The sequence below is a fragment of the Balearica regulorum genome, chromosome 21, assembly GCF_011004875.1.
Source record: "Balearica regulorum gibbericeps isolate bBalReg1 chromosome 21, bBalReg1.pri, whole genome shotgun sequence".
Taxonomy (NCBI): Eukaryota; Metazoa; Chordata; class Aves; order Gruiformes; family Gruidae; genus Balearica; species Balearica regulorum.
In genome coordinates, this window is record NC_046204.1 from 1,618,871 (window position 1) to 1,635,347 (window position 16,477).

The following is a 16,477-nucleotide window of genomic DNA, read 5'->3' on the forward strand; positions in this document are numbered from 1 at the left end:
GCGGGCACGGGACAGCAACGCACGGAGCTCACGAAAGAGTCTGTAACCAAAAATGTCACCTCTCACTCTCTTCGGTCCTGATTTCACAAGTTTTTTAAGGACATGTCTAAATCTAATCTTCACAACTCTGAAATGTTCCCAGCAGACCCAGTTACACGTTAAAGGCATATATCTATATTTACAAAAATCATGTACATCTCAACTGCGTTTCTTATTAGAAATAATTGTTCAAATAATTTTAATAAACAATGCCCGGTCTGGGGCTTTCTTAAGAATTTTTATTTTGTTTTGCTTTGAATATCCTTAATATTTGAAATCCGAAGTCTTCTCGCGAGCCACACAAGTCACATTTTTCCTCCCCGTCATGTCTCAGGTCCCTTCTCAGGTGTCCAGACTTGATGCAAGCTCTCAGGTGGACTAAATTCTATTCTTTCCCCTTAAGCCTAACGAGTCATTAAAAAAGGCAAGTGGGAAATAGCATGGCAATTAAAAACAGAATATGGAGGAAAAATTAAAGTAATGCATCCTTGGACTGTAATTTAGAGAATTTATTAGTCGTAAAACCTTGATGAGTTATTCTTATGACAAAAGCTGTAATAAGAAGAAAAAAAATGATAAAAATAACGAACACATTTGTATGACAGCAATTGTAACGAGTATAGGGCATGACAGAACCCTCCTTTGGAAGGATTTAGCTACGTAATTACAATCACATGGATATCTTTTTAATGCCATTGTTTTGGTAACATATTGTTAATTTTATCTTGGAAACCTTTTCACTGAAACTACTTGTATTTTATCTTTCAAAAATAAACACATCTCTTGCCTTCCGTGAAGCAAACCGCTGGGACTCGTGCAAAAAAGTTCCATAGGAAAACCAGAGTGACGTGATGAGCCTGCTGGGAGGTTCCGGAGCGATCCCTGGCTGCGGATGGGGTTTGCAGAGGTCTACAAACGTGATTTATATATTTGGGTGGGACTGCAAAATTAAGCAGTTTCATAGACGTGGGAAGGGCACTGCAAGGGTGTCTAAACAAAAGCAGGCAGATGGCCGATGTGAGTCACTACGAAAATAAATAACTGGGGTTCATCCAGCACATGAAAACTCTCCTGTTCGATTACGGTCCCACAGGGAGCAGCAAGGGCTGCAGGATCAGACCTTTAAGTGCTGAAGACAGATTTACACATCGGCAACAAAGTCAGGCCTTCAGAACTCCAACCGCTATCTCGGTCCCCCAGTGCAGGAGCGAGCTGTCGGCACCGCGCGGGCAGACCGCTGGGGCTGGGGCTGCAAACACTGATGCCGTGTTCGCAGAAATGCAGCCGGGCAAATGCCAAGCTTTATTTCAGTGTCGCGGCGGTACCCGCCTGGGCTCAGGTGTTGTGTTTCAAGCCCGCACAAGAGAGGACGGAGCCCGGCTGAGCCTAGGGGAGGAGCGGGACTACCCTTCGGAAGGGCTCGCAGTCCCTTTGTACGGTATCTGCGGCTACTTCATTTGAAATACCGCAGGAAGCAGGAAAAGAAAGATTTGAATTAGACCCTGCAGATTGAATTTCAGAATTAGAAACTAGATCCTCCTGAAATCCCACCTGCAAACAAACTCAAAGCACAGCCGGTTCTGGGACTAAGATTTAATGTATCGCTTCTACCTAAACCACCACCCCTCCCGCACTTCCTCCCCATTACGGTTCTTTATGCACCTCCCCAGGAGACAGACTCAGTGTCTGATCCATGTTTCAACAGCCAAGAGTCCACAAGCAAACAAAAAATAACAAGCAATAAAGAGAGGGACCTGCAGCAGTCTGTAGTCAATAATACATGCTGCCGCTTCGCCCAGCTAAGTGACAGCGTTTCTCCATCGCATGTGTCAAGGCTCATTTCGTTTCCCAAGCAGCTAGTGTCCTGACAGGCGGGTGAGTAACACCTATGTGGTACTTGATGTATTTAATGGGTGTCTCTGAGCTGGTGGGAAGCTGGGGTCCTCCCAGAACCGTATGATCTCTGCCAGAAATAAACATCAGTTGGAATGGAAGGGCTCTGATAGGCACAATCTGTTAGCAGCAAATTGAACTGTCACCCTTGTATGTCATGTTCATTTGGCTGATTAAGGAGATATTAATCTACTGTCATTGTTACAGTATCTGTCATCCTGGGGGAAAAAACCCAAGGATATGCAGGCAGCTTTTCTGGATATATATACACACACAGCGAGGGGAAAGCAGAGGTGTGCAGAATACAAATGAAACCCTAACCCGCTACAGATACTGAACCAACTAGAATTGATTACAGATGCACACACAGAGCAAACAACGGGTCCCGCTTCAGGTAACGCCAAAGCTGGTTTTTGGCTAGTTTTGACTACCCCTGAAGGCAGTAACAAATTCTGTGCAATCACGCTTTGCCTCCTCCGAACACAAATGTGTTTAGCCATCTGTGTAATGGGCACAATAAGGTGTTACAATAAGGAGTTTCTGATACCATGTTTCGGAGGCAACATCAAACACCCTCATTGCTATCTTTGGTGAAGGAGCGTAGAGACACCAACTGGTTTTGCTGAGTGGCTTCAAGGTAGGAAGCTCCTGAGATGGTGAACAAGCCTCGCTTAAAGCCTCTTCTGTTCCTCAAATACCAGGACCTGAAGTACGTGGCACTGAACGCGCACAGACATACCCAGAGCAAACTTACTAGTGGTTCAGCCACGCTGCAAAGACCACTCTCGGCGTGTCTCCAGACAATCTCTTCTCCTCTTCTACCGCTTTGTGCCTTTCTTGCCTGTTGTATTTCCCCCGCTGAAGCGACTCCTACGTCCTGTTCTCAGCACCATCCTTTCCACCATTTTATCTGAAGAGAGATCAACACTGAGCTAGATTACTATTATTATTATTTTGAAAGTTAGGGTTGGACTGTACAAAATTTTAAGATGCCACCTTTGCTATGGAATAACAGTGCACTGAATGTGGGCTGAGGGTTGAGCACGAAATGTCCCCAATGTAGGGTAACTAAGAACAGTGTTGACTTACGCCAGCTCACAGTTAGTAAGAGTGAACGTCGACCGTGGATCTCCTCAGAGAAAGCGATAAAGGAACGAATCCAGGTCTAGCGTATGTAGCTACAACTCCCACTATCTTTCACTTGAAAACTCGAGTAAATTAATTCAAACTTCTGGGCAGTTTCAGCTGGAGATAGTTCAGGATATCAGCGTCAATGCCGGTTAGCAGAATCCTTTAACGAGAGGCAGGCAGCCACAGCTTTTATTTAAAAGCACAGCTGCCATTAAAACAGGACTTTAATGAATATGCACACACAAACTCTTGTCTGCATAGGTTCTTATTCATTTTTGTAGTGGGAACATTAATACAACCTGAAAAGCTGAAGAATACATCATTAAAAATAAGCTGCTAGTTCCAATTTTCTTGGATGAGAAAATGTATGCTAACCCCCTCCCCTTACTTTTGCAACAGTCTTCATAGTTTATGTTTGAATCGATAAGTATTTTAATATGGGGAGTTTAGAAAAGTTTGATTCAAATTCCTTTGACAGAGTTCCATCAACATCCAGTTATAGAGCCATTCTGCATATGACTCATTAAATATTTAAAAGATTCCTATTATTGAATTAACTATTTATTGATCTATAATTTAAAAGATTTATGCTTGGCCATTAAAAAAAATTCCAAGCTGACTTTCACTTAGAGAGATGTCAGGTGCCATTTGCTGCTAGTGAATGTCTAATGTACCCTTTTCACCCCTAGAGTGAAGAAAGGACAATTACTCAAGGACCTCTGGTTCAATATTCATACTGTTTAGATGCTGAGGTCTGTGCTTGCTTTTTTTTCCTGCGGCATTAGGTCATGCTCAGCAGCGTCTATCCATCCCACAAAATCTCAGCCTCCATGGAAATGCACAGCTTGTAGTTTCTCTCCTGTTACATTTATTGATTTGCATCCCGGATGAATTTTGCAAGCCTTATGAGACTTCCCGATTATATTCTTGTGGCAATGATGCTCTTGCTGAGGTCATAAATGCAAGAGGATAAACGCACATAGATACATACGTGCACCGTTGATTCTTCTCTTCTATCACTGCTCTTACAGGGCTGATCCAAAAAGCTTGTCAGATTGGGAGCCTTACCTGTGGGAAATAACGGGTCGTTCTAAAATTAAGAATGGATTTAGGAGCTCTGCTGAATTGGGACCACAGAAATTAAAATATACTCCGAGCACTGTAACATTAACTCCCAAATTTAAATCCAACGCTTATCAGGCTATTGCTTTGCTGTTTCTATAAGGAGCTGGAGTAAAAAAAAAAAAAAAAATTAATATATTGCCTTTATTTAGCACCTTTAATCTGAGGCTCACAAACTGCTTTACCAACATTAATTATTTAAATCTGGAAGAGCCCCTGAGGGGTGTCTATTATTATAATACTCCTTTTACAAATGAATAAACTGATGCACAGGAAGGTTAAGTGACTTGCTGAAGGCCACACAAAGAGTCCATGCCAGAGCCAGCTATAGGCTTTCAAAGAGAAGAAAAAGGGGATAGAGCAGAATAAATGCGCTGTCTGCCCTTACTGCACAAACTCAAGATATTTCCAACTACAGACAGAAATACTACTCGGATCTGAAGGAAAAAAAGAAACACAAAACACGGGAATGACTTTTTCTCCCTCTACACTGCTAGTAAGGGTCTGCTTCAGATAACGATCTCTCACTGTTTGTTTTACTTTTGACTTTGGGGACCTAAGTTTTAGTGATACGCATTTTTCTACAACCCATTCTTGGCTCTATATCAAAACCGCACAGAGTAATTAGCACAGGTCTGTCAGACAAAAGTAGAGCAGAGTAATGCGTTATACTGTAGAAATTGTTACTCCAGTTTCTCCAATCCGTGAATTATAAATAAAGGTCTCTCTGACTTGAAAAGGCTGCTTACTCTAAGTAGTAACTATTTTAAGTCTGCCATGTAGCTTTCCTAATGGTATTGCGGGGGGTTAGGGATTAACTCTAGAAAAATAATTTTTGGAATATCAGACACAAAACTGTAATAAACTGAGTTAAAATTGATATAATAAGGAAAAAAAGAGGGTAGTATGGAGCCAGAGAAAAGGAAGCTTACTCCAGTGTGATACAGGAGAATACTTAAACAAATATATACACACACAGAGATATACGTTTGACTTGTCTTTATTCCTTGTAAACGGGCATTGGAAAGTAACACTTGGACTCTGGCGAAGATACAGAAGGTCAGTTCAAATTAGAAAGAAAAAAGGTGAGGCTCGGAGTAGTGAGCAGCTTACTTATTCATTAGCAATGAAACCTAGATATGTTATTTCGGTTACAGCTGTTCAGATCAACGCTTTGGGATGCAAGCCCCCACACTCCATCCCCCAGTCTGCTGCAGAATCCCCACTGGCCATGGACCAGTCACTGGCGGCACCGACTTTGCCACTCAGATCCCCTTGGATTAGGCTGCAAGGTCTCCCCGTTGCAGGAAGACAAATTCTGTGCAGATCTACCCTTTTCTTTCTCTGCTGCAGAACGGGAATAGCAGTTCCCACCGAGAAGTGCGGTATGACCTTGATTGGTTTATAGAGGTGCACTTTCTGTAAATGAAAGGAGCTATACATCCCCAATATGTGACTGCACAAAATAATTCATGACTGGCCACAGCTGTCAGATTTTTGCTTCCTTTTTTCTTTCATGGGTGATGGATCCAGAGCAATGCTGTCTGCTGTAGCATTTCTTTCCCAAGCGGTGGGTTAGAGCTGTTCACAACACAGGCTTACAAGTCTTCTTCTGACCCACTCAGAAAACGATAGGCAGTGATTTATTTTAAGCACCGACATCCCCACTTGGGAAGAGGTTTCTTCTAGAGCTGCCATTGCCTATGAAGTGCTAGGAGGGGTGCGTGGGACAGGGCTTGGCAGGGCTGGGAAGCTGTGATCGGCTCCCAGCAGAGTTCCTCCTCACCTGGTGCGCAGCATGATCTGAAAAAGCATGAGCAGACAGTTCTGGTACGAGTACAGGAAGGGATGAAGATTCGCCCCTCCAGAGACAACGCTGACAGACAGGCTCTTTATCGGCTACGTCACTTGTAATGGACCGGAAACTGAAAAGCCCACGACAAGGAGTCAAAACGAGTGTCCGCCTCTCTCTGCAGAGCAGGAGCTCTCAGGGAAAGATAAACCATCCGTCCTGCCAGCCCTGATTAGGAGCTGCATGCTCGCAACTTGTTGGCTGTCCAAGGCAGGAGAACGCACAGCGAATGGATTCCCCCCGGAATTTCCAGAGACCCTTGGCCATTCAGTCAGTTCCACTGGCTGTCACGGCACCTTGTCCTCTGGAGCCACACATCAAGCATCCACCAACACTGAGCAAAAGTTTTTGCATGTGAATGATACGTATTCCAGAGCCAGACCAGGGGTACGTGCGGCTCAGATGTCTGTGCAGATTTCAGATGCTTCTCAGAACTTCTCTGACAAATCTGATCAGGAAATAGCCTCCTTCCCGCTGCTTTTCAGATGAGCCTGTTACAAATGTTCTCGAGCTGCAGGCAGTTATCAGTGCTGCTCGGGCAATTTCGGTGCTGTCCATACCCCTCAGGGAATGCCATCCCTAAGGCAAGTGTCTCCTCCCGCTCGTAGGCTTCGCTTGACTTAGGATCCAGAAGTCACTGCCAAAATAAAGGTAAGGTAAAGTTGTGAGTAGGTAATCTGATCTCTAGCAATATACATCATTGCAGAAAACCTGCATCTGAACACTGAACAGCCCAAAATACTTGTTCTGTAATTTATAGCCAGGCCAAAATGATTTGCCCTCATTTGCAAGTTTTTTTAATATTAATGCTAGATAGCCATCACAGCAGCAAATACAACGTGTCATGTTTCATCTGAAAATCAAAATCTTGACTTTTATGGTACAGTACACAATGCTTACTTGTACATATGCAATCACACAGAATAGTCAGGAACATGTGCTGGGAGTAGTAGCTATACTGCTTTGATATTTAAGTACCTGCGAATTACAACATTGCTATGTAAATACATGCACGCACAGAGACAGGCAGACTGGAAAGGATACATACATGAATAGGCTAATTCAAAATGAGTGGAGGCAAAATGAATTATTCACTGAAGGTTTTTTATCTGCATTATTCACAGGATGCATTGGAACACAATTATCCACTTGGTCAGTAGACCTCTGCCCAAAGTTTGCTACGTTGGACTTGCTGAAGAGACAAAAAAGGTTATTTCACGAATTGAGGTTCAACCCAGCTCTGCATTTAACAGTAATCACGGCACACCAAGATTAATAGAACATCATTCAGTGACTGAGAAAGCAAGTTATGATGAAGAAGCTGTTGAAACAGGAAACAGTTGATTTCCCAGGAGTCCTGTAAATCCACCCCTGATGTCCTTTCAAATTCTCTGTTATTGCTGCAAAAATTTTAAACACCGGTAAGAGGGTGAAACGGCTGACATAGTCATTTACCACCAGAAGAATCGTGTTCTGGGCCTGCCTTCGCAAACTGGTTCAATGTGCTTAGCAGATACATCAAAAAACGAGAGACCTCCTCCTCGGACCCCTGGAATGCGTGATGGCACCCCGGGATCAGCCGCAGTTCAGCACCTCCCTCCCGTGGTTTTGTCTCACCGTTACCACTTAGCACGCTCTTGCTCTCCCACAGCGTCCTTCCCCTTCAGCATCTTACTTTGGGGTGTCCAAACTTTCATGGTGTGAGCCGGGAGGACCCTGGTAAATGGCTCGCAGGGTACTCCTGCGCTGTACGTTCCCTTCTAACGTTCTAGCGACAGCATGCCATAAATCTTTGCTAGGCATGCAGCAATCCAGCCAAGAGAACTCTAATACCATAGGATTTATTTTATTTTATTCTGTTTATTTTAAGTCGACTAATTTTATACTAAATTAGGTCTGATGCTGTTCTGGGTGTTTTGCCAACTTTTAAATTGAGCCACCCAAGAAGAGAAGGCCAGGTGCCATCTCACAGTGAGATGCCAGCTTCATTTAGCTGAAAATCAGTGAAAGGCAGGTCCAGAAACAGGAGATAATACTATGTAGAGTTACTTTTCTGTTTAAAAATCTTCTCCACACATTTTGTGATCCATAATTAAGAGCCACTGCAGCTGTCATCAGCACAGTAGCCCATCAAAACGCTCAAGAAAATATGATTTTCACAATTCAGACCCTACATTCCCTCAGTGCAGGGAATCTGGGTTCAATTTTCAGCTCTGTTACAGATGCATCACCCTTCCGTAGACAAGTCACTCCTTCTGTGACTTAGTTCACCACTTGCCAATGATGTGCGCACAGCTTTCGTCGTTGGCCACGTAACCTTTTTAGACTGCAACTATTTTCCACAATAAGGGTCTCTTGACATAAATGCCTCACCATGACATTAAAAATGACAGTGTTGAGAAACTGATAACCAGCATGTGATTCTTGAAGAGTCACAGAAAGCGGAGGTTACAGTGTCCACACATGGACTTTGTTTGCTATTGTGCTGAGAAACTAATTTTTCAATATCAAAAATTGCCTTTTCTTCATGTGTGTTGAAGCATGATTAATTTTTAACTGCATTTTTTTTTTCACTAAACAAGAACGAACAAAACAGATTTAAATCCAGTTGTCTCAACATTTTTGTTTAAATGCTTTCCTCCCTACATGTCACTTCTATTGAAATATTATTGTACACGAAAAAAGAGTGCACTGTGCTGCTTTCCATAACAGTATCGGCACTACTCATCATGGAATAAACTCCCTTTCCATGCATCAGACTGATATTCTTCCCGAGAGGATGACAAGCACCTACTGTATTTCTGTGCTTGGGAAAGAGACGCTTTTAAAACCAGCTTTCACAGCTGATGCTTTGGATTTGGTAAATCCGAGGGAACAAGAGAAATGCTTTTTGCCCTTTCCATTTTGTTGTTGTTTGATGGAGACGCCATTGGTTCTCCGCACTCAGTGGTCCTTGAGCGCGGCATGAATTCTGGTCCTGGAGCCAGCTGCTTCTGCCATTAAACACAGCCAGTCTCCACCCTCGTTGCTGGAGTTTAAGAACGCAAAACACATTTTAACCAACAGGTCACATTTACCAAATCCTAGCCATGCATGACTTTACTATGTGAACAGCCGATTCTTATGTTTCTTCATCAAGGAGTTTTTCTTCCTGCTTTCTCAGCTGTACAGTGTCTCTGAATTTTTTTTTTTGGCTTGAGGTCTCTGCCTAATTATCCTGTAACCTTCTGTTCGAAGATCGCTGTCCTGGCCTGATAAAAACCAGTAACTTTGAAAACAAACTGGGTCTTAATTTTCCTTGACAGCCCTTCTTTAAACATGTGGGCAAAGCCCTGGCTTAATTAAATGCACATTCGTATTCCAAACAAATTAAGTACAATTAAGGACTCTGAGTTATGGGTATCTATCACTCGGTGATGTTTTTGTAAAAATTACCACATTTAGATCAAACACAGAGGACCCTTTGCTTAATTGCTTCATTAGGGCCCGATGCAATAGGCTTCATAAATACAGGGTCTGATGTCTCTTTGGGAATTGCCCAAAAGACGGCTCTTAAAGTAATTGCTTCCACATTTCTCCCCGTGCAATGTTCATGTGCTCACTGATGAAAATGGGATGGCTCTCAGACATGTAAGTGAACGTGGGTCCCGTCTTGTCTTCCAGCATCGGGACTCTTGCAGAGCTCTGAGGCGAATAGGTTTGGGCCCCTGGTTACTACCTGTTCAGATTCTGTGAGGAGTTTGGCAATTCCGACACGATAAGGCTCCCGGCAGTACGCTGGTAGCACAGCGCTTTTCTCAGGTATCATCCCTAGATCCCATAGACAGAGGTAAACAGGATGCTTTGGGATTCATTTTTCCGGAAGTTGCTCTGAAACAAGAATGAACTCATAGAAAACATTAGCTAGATATGTCTTCAGGTCTTTTACTAGTTTTATTCCTGTAGTTCTTACAAATGGAGTTGTTATGACCCTTTAAAAAGAGAGTCTATTTAGTGATTAGATTGTTTTAGCGGCACACAACTTACTTTTAATTAAATCTTCCTTCAAACACATCGAGAGTGAAGAATCCAGTTAGAGGCAGTCCAGATTTCACCCTTGCTCAGACTAATGCCACTCAGTGCACATGTCCAATGCAGATGCAGAAAGGGACCGGGCCACAGGTTTTTTCTGATGAGACGTACAATGAGCAGCAAGATGCCATTCTTCCCCTTTCCAGCTTACTTGACAGACTCAAGAGTTCTGCATTTTCACTGTGGAAGCCAAAATAACCAGTGTGCACCCAGAAGCAACAATAATGATTGCAGCAGAGCTAAGAGGTGGTGGGAGCTACCTTGACAGAACAAGGAGAAATGGCATGTCATTATGAAATGAAGTGTTTGCAGCATTTTTGTATTTTTGTTCAAATATTCCCTTTTTTTTTTTTTACCACGAAAAAAGTGTTACTAAAAGGTTTTCCCCTCCCTTCCTCTTCCAGCTCCCTTGGTATCTAAACTCTTTTTTTTTTTTTTTCTCTCTCTCCCCATTTGCTCTTGAAAAAAGACAGGAAACAGAAAAATAGAAAGAAGGGAAAAGGAAATCCATCTTCCCCAAACAAAATGCTTCCGAGTTTTTATCTCTTGCTAAAAATACACAGAAAGACATTGTTTCTGCTGAAATATTTTAGTTTCTAGAAAATTTTAGTTTTTTCATTGAGATCATCACTAGTTGCACAGAACTGCTAGCAATTTAAATCCATGCTGGTGAAAACAGTTGTGCAGGGGTTGAGCTGTTTTACTTACGAATAATATTATTTCAGTAGGTTAATGCAATTTCATCATGGCCACATCAACAAGATTAGTGTTGACAAAACTGGAGACAGACGCAGCAGAAAAAGTAGAAAACAGGCAACAAAAATACTAGCACTGCTGCCGTGGCGATAGGAGTTCTCCAAACATCAAGATAAGATCAGGTACACCTCCCATGTTGCCCTGCTGAACGTAAGAGATACCCCTCTCCCCCAAAGAGGGCAGACACCCTTCCCCTGGCATTTCATGAGGCATCCAGAGGTTGGTAGCTCAGCTGTCCTACACCGCTGCACCGCCAACATTGACCAACCATAACACAGTGTCTGACCGTCAATCTTCTGAGCCACCTAAGCCTCTAGATCTCCAGATTTGCAGATTTATCCTGCAGATAACAGCAGGATAAAGAACTTAGCAGTCATGCAGAATGTGCTAACAGCTCTTCTGTAAAACAAGGCAGCCCGATTTCCACAAGCCGTAAAAGTCCATCAACCTCCAGTGGCCAGAGAAACATAGCTGCTTATTTTCTGACTGCTTTATTCTCCAGATCAATTTTCCTCAATGCCAAAGCAAAAAAAATGAACGGCAGATTGTCCAGTTCATGACTGGATGGCTGGCAACAGAAATCCTATTTCCAAACTGACCCCTGCTTTCCAGCATGGCATTCATTAATTCCACAGTCTCACATTTCTAGGAAGATGTCAGTCATGTATGTGATTTTTCTATCAGCTATTAATGCCAGATCACAAGGTGAGAAAGCAGGGGTTTTAATCTCAAGACCCTCAGGAGATGGAGCCGCATACATTTGGTGTGAGCCATGTGTCTGGAAATGTCAAGGACAAATATTTTTAAAGTAAGGAGTGTTCATATCCATGTGTAATCTTAAGTACTACAGGAGTGATCCAAAACATGGCCCTTTTCTCCTTCTTACGACGGTTTGGCTGTAGCACGGATGCAGCAGCTACTTCCCAGGAATTAAGTTTAGATCGTCTAACTAGGCACCTATGTGTTTAGGAATTTGCATATTTATACTGAGTGACATTTTAAGGCTCTCCTAAAGGCTTTGCCCATGGCAGAGCGTTTAGTTTTCTGTTTGTAGAAAGGAAAAGTTTTACTGTAGGAACAGTAAAGTTTCCTATCTGTCTCCAAAAATAATTTGTTCCTTCATTCTGTTCTGTTCCTCATCTCTGTATTAGTTGTCACTCCCCATTAGGTTACTTTCCCAGGGTCTGCAAAATTTATTACAAAGTCCTTGATTTTAGACCTAATTAGAGACCCCACCTTCCTAAGAAATGCACAAAATCCCCTTTTCTTTCCATCCTTAGCTCAATTAAATGATAACTTTGAGTCCCATTATAATCCAGATGTCTGACAGCATATAAATACGCTCCTACTACTGGAACAGAACTAAATTACTAGGAAATATACAGAAACCCTATAAAATGCCATTTATGTACATATATTTCTAACATAACATACAAAGAACTAGCACTGTGCTTTACCTTTTTCTCCTAGAAGTTCCACTGAAAATCTAATACTGTGAAATGTTCCTCAAAACTGTGATGCCAAAAGAGACAAAATTTCTCTTTTTTTTTTTTCCGGTAAATTGTGGACTTGCTGGTTACCAGTTCAAGAAAGGCCACAGCTGAGGGCAGGAACAGAACCTTACCCCCGTGGATGAACTCTTGCCGGTAGGGCGTAGCGATGCCTGCCAAAGGATGGCTACGATGGCAGGCTGCAGCGTTGCCACCCCTGCGAATCTTAACGGGAACGCAAGCGAGCTGGGAGAAACAACAGTTTTTCGGTCCAACAACAGAAAACTCTCTGCCTCACCAGCCCACAGCGTCATCAACAGCTGAAGAAAACATTCGCATGACACCTATTTCACACGCCATTGCCCATTGCTGCAACTAAGGAATGTTATTTAACTAACAAAGAGTGTTGCAAATAGTTACTCGTTTGCCCTTCACGTGCTGTCACTGATTTCCTTTCTACGGGCCTACTTACTTATAATCATTCAAGTTCAAGACTAAAGGGTGTAAAAATTGTCAGCCTTCCTACTGATGTGAACCAGGTGCGTGCATTTGGGCGTTACGATGCAGAAAGGGAGAAAGAAAGAGAAATCTCTGCAGAAACCCTGATGGTGTGCACCCTTTTGAAATCTTTTCCTAGATAGCTGCTCTATTGCTTGAAATACAGATCTGAGCCCGCTTTTCGCTACTAACTGCCATATAACGTATTATCCTACTTATTGCATACAGTTACAAACATCTTGTATCTGGAAGCAACAAGGGAGAAGGCTCCTTTATCAAGTCAATCTCAAATCCCATTATGTTCCTCTACAACAGTTTCCGTAAACATTCAGCAATTTTCAGTGTCTGAGTTGCGCAGCTGAAGAGGTGCATAAACAGGCTCCACTGAAATGTGAAGATGACTGATAATGTACTAACATTGAGACCCCTTGCTGTGATTATTACCCCCCGAGTGCTCCTTACAGAATGTGCCTCTTATCTCACACTGACAACGCTAATAGAATATGCATAGCCCTATTAGCATACAAGATAATAGCACCCTGGAGGGGACAGAGCCATAAAACTTTAAGTAGAAATCAAAACAGAAGGAGGAAGAAAAAGGGAACATTGTCACAAGCCAAAAAGAAAAAAAAAAAAGGGAGCCTGAGGGCAAATTTTGCTGCAGAAAGCACACATAGTCATAATTCTTGTGCTAGTCACCATGCAAATGGTAATAGTCTTTAGTCCCATGAATACTATCAGTGCCATGTTTGCTGTGAAACATTAATTGAGATAATGTGCCCCTTTCGGATGCAGCAGGGAGTCGTACGTCAAATTGTACCACAACAAAATTATGGCAACATCTGCAAGAAACGTACAACAGCAATTGTGGTACCTTGCGTTGGGTAAGTCCAACTGGGTCTTCGCCTTCGCAGATGGAGCCTGTGGACGAGCCAGAGCCTGCAAGGGGAGGCAAGCAGCTGGTACTTCAGACGACACGTGTGTCTACCTGTAGCCGACTACTTTTCAGCTGCTGCACAGTTAAAAGCTTTGCAGGTTTGACGCGTTATCTCTTGACCCTACTTCAGTCACTGGATTAAACCTCAAGCAGTTCTTTGAATGCCAAAGCCTTTCTTTAGTCACGTCTGCCCGCTGCATTCACATTTGTTCCATGTAACCGTCCATTGTAGCAGACCTTTCACTGCTCACCCATAGCTGGCAGACAGCCACGCATTCATATGCTTTCCATCTTACAGCAATAGCCAAAGTAAATCTTTCAGTGCTTGGCACAAGAGTGTGAATTCAATAAAAAAGGCTTCAAACAAGTTTGAGATGGGCTGTCTCTAAACAAACGAAGAACAGTGAGCTTTTTTAATGCTCATTGTGGTTCGGTTCCTGCCTACAGCTAAATCCAGATAACCCCCAGCAGCACTGACAACCCTGTCTGGTAAAACAGTCACCTGTCAAGTGGGCATGGAAATGTCCACACATCTAGGCTCCGAGGGGCTGGAGGGAAGTGACCTGCTTCTTACCAGGAGCTTCAACAGGGGCAATCAAAGGTCCTTGTTGTCTTCTTTGTGAGATCTGAAACTTTCCAATATTAGTGCTGAATGCGTAGGACCCCAGGGTAATCGCTCCACAGAGCGCTGTATGCTTTTCCCTTTACAGAAAGATGGTGTCAGGAGGTAACAAGCACGGGATCCCTGTGGTGCATTTTGAAGCATCATGCAAAGTTTTCTGGGATTCCTCCTAGCATTCACTGGGGTTTCTATAGAGCTAAACTCTTTGTAAAGTGGCTTTGTGTTGCAAAGTTTTGCAGCTTGTGAGAGTCTGCCTCACTTCATTTTGGTTGATGGTACTTTATGCTGACGGTTTCAGCAATTAGAACACAGTTGGAAACAACTCTGGTAAAGAAAACCCGGCCATTTTGGGAAAGGAAAGTAGAGTGAAGATTAGAGGAATGATTCCCGAATGTACCTCCCTATATGTGTGTGTGTGTGTATGTGTTTATGCATGCATACATCCTCTGCATCTATGTTATCACAGGCAAAACAGCTCATCTCAAAACCACACAGATTTTAGAGATTGCTCAAGTGTTGTGTTTAATGTTGTTCTGTGGCTGATACAAACTCTGGAATAATTTCTCCTTTCTTCCTGGAACGATAACAGAACACCAGTATATGTAGCATAGGAACTAATGTTACCTCATGTGAATCATAGATGTACAATTCTCATAGGTTATCTCTGTCCTAATTTTTCAGACCCTGACTCTGACTAGTCTTATTATCATGAACTAAACAAGGAAATGCTACTTCCATGAAAAGGCATTCCGGCGCTGGCTAAGGCTAATGAAATGCCTGGGTACTTCCCACCTGAAGAAACAGCACTTTGTGAACAGCTTCTAAATCTGGGTGCAAATGGGATCTCCGAGGCACGGCTCCAGGAAACCGAGTGATGGCTCCTATCACTCAAGCACAGCTGGGAAATCTCGCTGAGCGTTGGTCAATGCTTGGCGTACGTGGGAGGAATATTTTGTACATTGCACGATTAGCAATTACCTGGTTTAAATTGCTTTCAGTATTCAAAAAAAATTTGAAGATGCTAAAAATTTGGCAAAAAACTTTAGAAATGGTAGATGATGACAATGAGAATACAGAAAAGTTTGTGCACTTTAGGTTGAAGTGAGCTACCTCCATCACAGCTTCTATCTGTAACGTTTTGCTCTATCCCCTTTCATAGCTTTCTTTAGTGAGGCCCAGCCCCGGTATTCGCATCTTGCTGCACTCACTCACTGAATCACGCCTCAGTTCAGCAGGGCACCTAAAACCAGATCACTTTCTAAAAGTTTAGCCTACAAATAGCAAGGTTTTGCTTGTGAACGTTTCCTGGCTAGAATGGCAGACAGCCTCCTAGTAGAAAAATTGTTAGTTACGTCTTACATATTCATCCCAAGAAGCGTAGGTGCTCCAACACAGCAAGGTTCTGGGTATAAGAGAAACGCAGCGCGTGTGTGCACTTCAGAAAGACAAACAGGGAGAGACAGGATTATCAACCAGCTCGTTTCAAAAGCAGCAACAGCAGTCATTTAATGCACAAGCAATTATTCCAGAATAAATAAGTATCTATTTTCCCTATAATAAGGCATAACTTTCATTTAGCAAACATTATCTCCAAGGATCCTTAGCAGCCCAGGACACAGTGAAGTAATACAGTGCAGTCTGGATGTTGTTATGTATTTATTAAGTTATATCAGGGCCCATTTAGTAGCAGCTCTGCAGTTTATCACATAAATATCGAATGCCAAATACAAAAAAGAAAATAGCAACATAAAAAATTTATCTTTGGGGGGAGGAGAGGGAGAAAGGGAGAGAGAATGGTGCTGATAATGTGATTGTGCCTTCAGCAATAGTGGCTAATATCCTTTTGCAAGGGACGCGGTGTAAAAATATTCCAGAGCTGGGGGAGGAGAAGTGAAGAGAGGGGAGCCTAGCTGTTGTTTGTTTGTTTTAAAGTGTATTCTGGTTGCAGGCTAGGTCAGCGGGTGGCCAGACTGAGAAAATGAGTCCCCCGGGCTGTAATAATTGTAACTGTCAGGGGAAAAAAAGTCAAGGTCTTAGATAGCAGTGGTCTGCTCTGACTTCTGACC

At 42.8% G+C, this 16,477-nt stretch overlaps 2 long non-coding RNA genes across 2 annotated transcripts; both read right to left on the reverse strand.

The window, feature by feature from the left end:
• Positions 1–228: 228 nt before the first annotated feature.
• On the reverse strand, positions 229–4,394 carry LOC142604734 (uncharacterized). Its single transcript, XR_012838577.1, has 4 exons — positions 4,055–4,394; positions 3,022–3,268; positions 2,687–2,842; positions 229–591 (listed from the first exon to the last, which is right to left on the reverse strand). It is a non-coding gene; the product is annotated as an uncharacterized LOC142604734 (long non-coding RNA).
• A 782-nt stretch (positions 4,395–5,176) lies between these two features.
• Positions 5,177–14,652, reverse strand: LOC142604725 (uncharacterized). The gene is made up of 3 exons (XR_012838568.1): positions 12,489–14,652; positions 7,086–7,229; positions 5,177–6,674 (listed from the first exon to the last, which is right to left on the reverse strand). It is a non-coding gene; the product is annotated as an uncharacterized LOC142604725 (long non-coding RNA).
• Positions 14,653–16,477: the final 1,825 nt, after the last annotated feature.